Genomic DNA, 7,054 nt, shown 5'->3' on the forward strand with positions numbered 1-7,054 from the left:
CCGGCGGGGGGGGGGGGGTGCATGCAGGGGGATCATTAAGGAGAGGAAAGAGGCAATCTATGATCGTCATAAATACTTGAGGCAGTCCAGCACCCATTGTTCGGCCGTGGCACCGGGTTATTAGCAGAGAGAGCACTGGGCAAAGGCTGCTCAGGGCTTAGCAAGGTCTGGGCTTGCATTGTTAAAAGCTTTAATTGGTGTCCTTGTTGCTGGGAATGCTGACCCCTCCAAGGCAAGAGCCACCCTGGCCCACGGGGTATCGCCTTCAGGGTCTGGGCTTTAATTCAGGCCAATGAACAGGCCTGACATTGAGAAATTTAAGATGCTTCTAAGCACTTTTTTTTCAGCAAGAGGTTTTTGGGGTTCCCCCCATCCCTTATTTTCTTCCCCATGGGCTAGCCCCATGCTGGGGCTGTCCATGTCCCTGCAGCGGGTTTGCTCTCGCACCGTCTGGTTCGTGTAAGGTGCTGCACAGCTGGCTGATGAGCGGGATGCAGCAGGAATTCGCTCAGGATAAATGAACCGTTTAGAGGTTGTAAAATCATAGAAAGTAACGACAGAAGGGAGGTTGGAAGGTCAATAGTCCCTCTTGCTGGCCCAAGGCAGCATCACGCGTTTGGAAGTCGTTTGAGGCAGATGCATGCCCGGCCTTCTTAAAAACCTGCAGTGATGGTGTTCCCGTCCCTGCGCTGTGCTCCCCGTCTGCCTGCGCTGCCTGGCTGTGGCCCCACTGCCAGCTCAGCCCCACACAGCCTCTCCTGCAGGGCGCCGGCGATGTCCTCCCCTGGGGAAATGCTCCACGTCACCCCCCCGGACCGGCCACACCGTCCCCCACTTCTGGTGAAAGGGAGAGCATGGGGGATTCTCATCTCATCTTGTTTTAGGAAATTTGAGCACAAGAAATTGTTTTCCAGCAAGGTGGAACCCCTGAGCGGTGCAGACAGGTCTGAGCTGGGATGGGGGAAGCTGTGGGTCAGCTCAAATCAGAGAGTGTCGGGGCTTGAGGGGTTATAAAACCTGAGTGTGTTGCAGAGGGGGCTCAGCCCCGTTTCGCCCATCTCTGCTCCCCTTGCGCAGGGAGAAAGCGGAAAGTTTTGCCTTTCAGGGGACGGCAGATTTCTCCCTTCATTAATTGATGGGACAGAAAAAGTTGCATTTCCCAGTGACTCCAGATGGTACAGCAAGAATAAAAGCATTTTCTGCAATATGGTGGCTTCTGCGCGTCCGAAGGAGAGATTTATTGTTGGACCCGTTCCTGTTTGGCTCAGTGCCTCTGAAGATGGACAAGTCATTACCGCGTGCTCTCGCTGGCTGGGCGGGCAGAGGGGTCGTGGGCTCTGGAAAGCTTCCTGCGGCCGCACTCATCAAGAGGGAAAGAATCTGCTTTTATGAGGCAGTGCTCTTCCTGCCCTGCTGAAAATGGAGGACAAAAAGCATCCTTCTCCCTGGCCAGGCTTAGCCCGTTGCATGCTGATGGTCTTCACCTGCCGAGTAAATATTATTGCATGTTTAATTCATTGCCCACTTCTCACAGGGGGTGTGCGGGCGTGTGCATATGTGCTGTTCAGCGTTACAAAAACATTGTCGTGAATACTCAGCCAGCCTACTCAGAAAAATCTCTTTGCCTGATCTTTGTGATGATTGACTGGTAACAAAGGCACCTAGATGATCTCACCAGCTTGTCAAAAAAAACCCCTTATGTTGGTTTAAAGTAAAATATAAAATGACGCGCCTACCAGGTGGAGACTTTTGGGTAATGGGTAGGTTCTCGCAGGGTCCTCTTGCGAGCTCCTTTCCTACAGCCTGCTGTAGAAGGGATATTATCAATCTCCAAATGCTTATAAATGTTTTAAGCCGCCTCTGATGCATCGCTGGTGTGGACAGGCTGCGTATGAGTTGCTTTATCTTAACCAATGAAATGCAGCTACCTCTGGGGTGGGATGTCTGTTAGCCTGGCAAGACCGTGCTGCTACCGCTGCTCAGAGCAGAAAGGGAGGAAAATCATATTTAATAGAAGTAACCCAGCAGGGTGAGATCAGGCTGTCAGGCAGGAGCTGGAGTATCGCGAGGATGATGTTACTCCCAGTTTCTGCTTATTTAGCAGCCTCTTAATTTTGCATCTTGTATGGAAGATGAAAATTGCAGCAAAGCCCTGCTTGGCCGAGCTGCTCAGCTCAGAAGCGTTCCTGGCTTGCGCCACTCGGGTGTTGCTGCCTGCTGGTCTGTTTTATAGGGCTTCATTCAGTGCATTAAGGTAACTCCTGGAGGCACCTGCTACAGCTGGGGGTCTCTACAAGCATGTGACAAGAGCCAGAGGCTTCCCTAGACATACAGGCCAGAATTAAATCAGAGGGAAAGCAAGCACGGAGTGTGGACGCAGCTTCCTAGCCCTGTTGCTGACCTTGAGCAGTGCAGCCTAAGACTCTGTCCAGTCTGCTCTGGTGTCTGCTGGTCTGCAGGGCTCCACCAGCCCAAGCAGTGACCTAGCATCCTCCCAGCTTAGCTCTTAAATTCAGATGAGATCATGGCAGCGAGTGATGGATGGGGTTTTTTTCTTTCTCTCCTCCTTTCTTAATCTCCCCTGGCTGGTGGGTCTGAGACACAGGATTCCTGCCAGAGCAAGGGAAGGGATTTGCTCATCCTCTGTCTTGCAAGCTCAAAACCAAATCCTCTTTATGGAGTTTAACCTCCTGTGTTGGCTGGCAGGGCTGGAGCATCTGGCAAGGAAATGGTGGGGGGAGAGATATTGAAGGAAAAGGCAGGTTGAACTAGAGAGAGGGGAGGACCGGGAACCTGTGCCCTCAGTGCCCAAGGGGTGCACTCTGCCTTTGTGTTGGTCTTGATTGCAGCGTGCTTGATCCTGGGGTGGAAAAAACACGTATGGAGGTGTTGATGGGCCTGTGGCTGTGGGAGCCACGTTGCCCTGTGTGCTGGCCAGCAGTGGGTCCTTGTGGCAGGGTGGAGCGTCCCCAGTGCGCAGAGGTTGGGTGAATGTCCTCCCGTGCAGGGCTCCTGAGCAGGCTGCCACAAAACCCAGGGAAGACAGCACTTACTAATAACCTTGATTAGCTTTACTTGCTGATCACTAATCAGCAAGATGCAAGCCGTGGCGGCGAAGCTAGCTCTACAGTATGGACCAAGAAAGACAAGCCTTTCTATCTTTCTTACTGCAGCTCAGGATCCCTGTCCTCACTTGCTGGGGGATTTGCTGGTATGGTTGTGCTGTGCAGAGAGCAGAGCAGCCGGGCTCACGCTCTTGTTTCCACTGCTGCTTCTAATCCTTCCTAGTTGAAGCACGACTGTACCTTTTTCATGGGGTGTGAGGAAACAAAACAGATCATCAGCTGCACTGTTGCCACAATGATTTTCATTTACCACCAAATAGTAATTAGGCTAAACTTTGCTTGTTTGCTTCACTATTTTTATTTCCTCTCATTTGTTTTTTGCTGATAAGTGGAGTGTGTGCAGGCGGCTCCATCCTCACGCAGGGACCGCAGCACTCCTGTGTCATCCTCCAGCCTGGCTACCCAGAGATTTGCAGACAAGAGTGGCCATGTCACGTACAGGCCATAGAAGGAAATGTATTTCTTTCCTTTTTTGTTTCCCAAGGCTTTAGGCTTGCCTATATGTGGGCTTGAGCTGTTCCAGCCTCTGGGGTTTAATTGCCTCTTCGTGAAAGAGAAAGCAAGGGCAGTCCCTCTGCGTCTCTTGGCCATGGGAGACCCTAAAAATGATAAGCAGGGGATTAAATTTTCCTTTGTCTCAGTGTAAATCCAAACCAGCTCCATGTTAGTCAACAGGAGCCTCTCTGGGTTCAGTGGGGTGTGAAGGAGCGGGGTCCTTGCCTGATCTGTACTGGTTAATTGAAATTCTCCAGGGTGTTGTGTTCGGAGTGAGTTTTGTTGTTTGGTTTTGGCCTGAGGTGTGCGTGCATGCAGTTTGGGCCTATTTTGGGGGTATTTCTATCGTAGCTCATAGTATCGGGAACTGTGTCTAGCTGGGGAAAAAAAGAGTGATGCAAAATCTGGACAAAGCTTGGGGGTGTTAGCGCTCCCCTCCCTGGGGTGATACTGGTGGCGGAGGGGTGCCTGCACCGGGTGGTGAGCTTCCGTGGGAGCACCAGGAGGGTCCCGCTGCCGCCCTCCCGCGGGGCCCATCAAGCTGCCCGGGTGCTTGGTGTTGGGTTCGATGGAGAGCTCCGAGGAGCCCAAGCACAGATGAAGATAACAAATGGAGGCAATCGATCAGCAATTGCCTGTAATGAGAAGGTCATTCTTGCGAGAGGGCTGGTGACATCCTACACCGGTCCAGCACTCTGAGCTGGAACTGATAAAGTACCCTCATGTTCCTAATTAACTTTCTTTCTTTAATTTTTTTTTCCTTTCGATTTTTCATCTCTCTTCTGTCTTCTGCTTGGGCTGAATGCTGGTGAAAGATGCTTTGCTTGGACTCAAACTCATAGCAGCAATAGGTGGGCAGGTTGCCTCACTCGGCCGCAGCCCTGCCCTGGAGTGATGGACCTCTGCGGGGCAGTGACTGACCTCCTGTGCTCCTGGCACGGCTGCTGGGGCTGGGAACCCACCAGTTATCCTCAGGGGAGGGTTTGCACAAGACTCTTTGGTATCAGTCACCTATTTTGTGAGAAAGCAGCTTAAGTTGCCCTCAGAGGGTAGCAGAAGGCTGGAGGAAGGCCAGACAGGTTTCCATCAGCAGCTGCCGTCAGCGAGGAGCAGCATTGTCAGCCCCAGGAATGGGGTTTGACCCCCCTGCTTGCACAGGGTTTTTGGGGTGAAGGAGGGGGCTGTCACTCCCTCCTGCTGCTAACAGCAAAGGGAGTCCCCATGCAGACCTGGCAGAGGGAGCGGGTGGTTTGGAGGGTGGAAGAAGGTTGCAAGATGCGGCAGCATCCAAGTTGCTGTGTGAAGGGAACAGTAAGCCAAAGCTGGAGGGATTAGCCTGCTCAGAGGGGCAGATGCCATCTGAATGGGCTCTTCCCAGTACAGGTCATCTTCATGCCATGCTGCAAGTCAGAAAAGCACTGGTTCCTCATTGTTGAGCGTTTTTCTCATATGTTCTTAGTTCGACACACACAGATGTGAGTCCAGGAAGTCTTTCCTCCCCAGGAAGGTGGAGCACTGATCTGAACCTTCATTTGATCTGGGGTGGAAAAATGCTTTTTCTTAGCTTGGACTCCAGACATGAGAAAAGCTGTTGCAGTTTTGCTGGGGGTGGGCTGTTGTTTGGTTGGGCTCTTTGTCGAGTTTTTTTTCTTTTTTTTCTTTTTTCCTCTGCTTTGTTTGAGTGGTGCTTGATATCTCTGATTTGGAAAAGGTCCAGTGACGATTATGGCCACTTTGCCCAGGTTGGAGGAGGGATGGCTGTGATGGGGAGAGGTGTTAGTGCTCCTGCCAGTGCAGGAATTTTGGAGCGAGGATTTGTGTAAAGGGACACAGACCTGCAGGTTGCTAGCGACCAACATGACTATAAATGATGTCAAGTCCCTTGGGAGGGATGGTGTGTATATGCAGGAACTGCAGCCCGGTGCATTTGCTGTAGGTCAGAAGTGGGCATATATCCCTTTTCTTCAGACTTGTTCAGGAATCCCTACCTGCTGAAAACATTTGGGCCAAAGGAAAAAAAAAAAAGAGATTTTGGTATTTTTTTAAATCAAATGTCATCTTAGTTGGCAGTGTGCCTAGTGTCCCAAAGGCCAAAGCGATTTGGTGCTGGGTGTGTGCTCCTTTGCTAACCTGCGCTGCCCCGCCGGTCTTGAGCACGTTGCAATAACCTGGCATCACCCATCTGCTTGGCTTCCAGGCTTGGGGCGCGGGTGCTTTGGGAGGGGGATGTTGGTGATTTTCTCTTTAGCATTATTTTCTCGCAGAAGATAATGTTTATTCCCCTTGCGGAGGCTGGCTGGTGCGCAGTGCTGAGGATGCTGTGAGATGAGGCTGACGGGCGATTATTTACCCGGCGCTGTTGGCGTGCGTGTGGCGAGCGCAAAGACGAGATGCAGTCTGTGCCCCAAGGAACTCCCAGTCTGTCAGGCAGCTAAGCTGGGGCTAATGATGAATGACTTCCTAAATAAAGAAATAAAGCTGGAAGGCCTGAAAAAAGAAACTCAAAGTATTACCCTGAACCACAAGGAAATGTAGTTGTCGACGATCGCTGATGCTGTCAGGCACTCAGCAAAGATCTGCGATGGTTTGTTGGTAAATGCTAAAGGATGGTGTGTGTTTGCATGTGAGCGAGGGGAAGGGCAAGGGGATGAGGCGGAGGGGAATGTGGTCCTGGGTCAGATTCTTCCCTGCCTCATGCCTTTGTGCATCCCGGAGGAGAGCCTAGCTCCTGCCCTACGTGCACAGAGGCAGAGGAGAAGCCACGTTTTCAGCCCAGCTCTGCGCTGGGCCCAGGAGGATGCTCCTGGGATTTCTGGTCGCTCCAGCATTGCCTCCCTCTCGTTGGCGATGCCGTGGTGCTGTCACCGGCACAGGCTTTTTGCTCTGCCTTCATTGCAGCAGGGGTGGTCCTTTGGGGTCCTCCCTGGGCTGCGACCGCAGCGCCCCAGAGCGTGGGTGGGCTTGGGGTTAACAGGGGTGCAGCCTGGCCAGGGGAGCTGTGCTTCCTCTTCCTGCTCGTCCCCTCGCTGCCGGTTGCCTCTGGCTGTGGTGATGTCCCCTCTGCCCCTGTCTGTGCTGCGCTGCACCTGCTGAACGCTTCCTGGCCGCCACAGATACATCACCGCTTGTCAGAGCTGTCACTGCGGGGAACACGGTGGGGGGAAATTAATTTCTCCTGACGATTCGAACCCAACTCGGAGCTCTCCTGTCTCATTTCTCCTGCAGTGACCACGGCTTAACCCTCGCCGTGCCATCGTGAGTTATCAAGAGTAGCATCTCTTGCAACACCTGCACTGCTGCACCCCAAAATGCCCCTCGTGCCTATTGCTTGGGGACAGTGCTGGGCACTTCGCATGTGTGGGAGGACCAGAAATGCCACAGGAAGAAAGAAAAAGGGGGGGGGGGGGGGGCGGGTGTTGGGAAAAACAGCAGAA

The sequence above is a fragment of the Aptenodytes forsteri genome, unplaced genomic scaffold (assembly GCF_000699145.1).
Source record: "Aptenodytes forsteri isolate BGI_AS27 unplaced genomic scaffold, ASM69914v1 Scaffold471, whole genome shotgun sequence".
NCBI lineage: Eukaryota > Metazoa > Chordata > Aves > Sphenisciformes > Spheniscidae > Aptenodytes > Aptenodytes forsteri.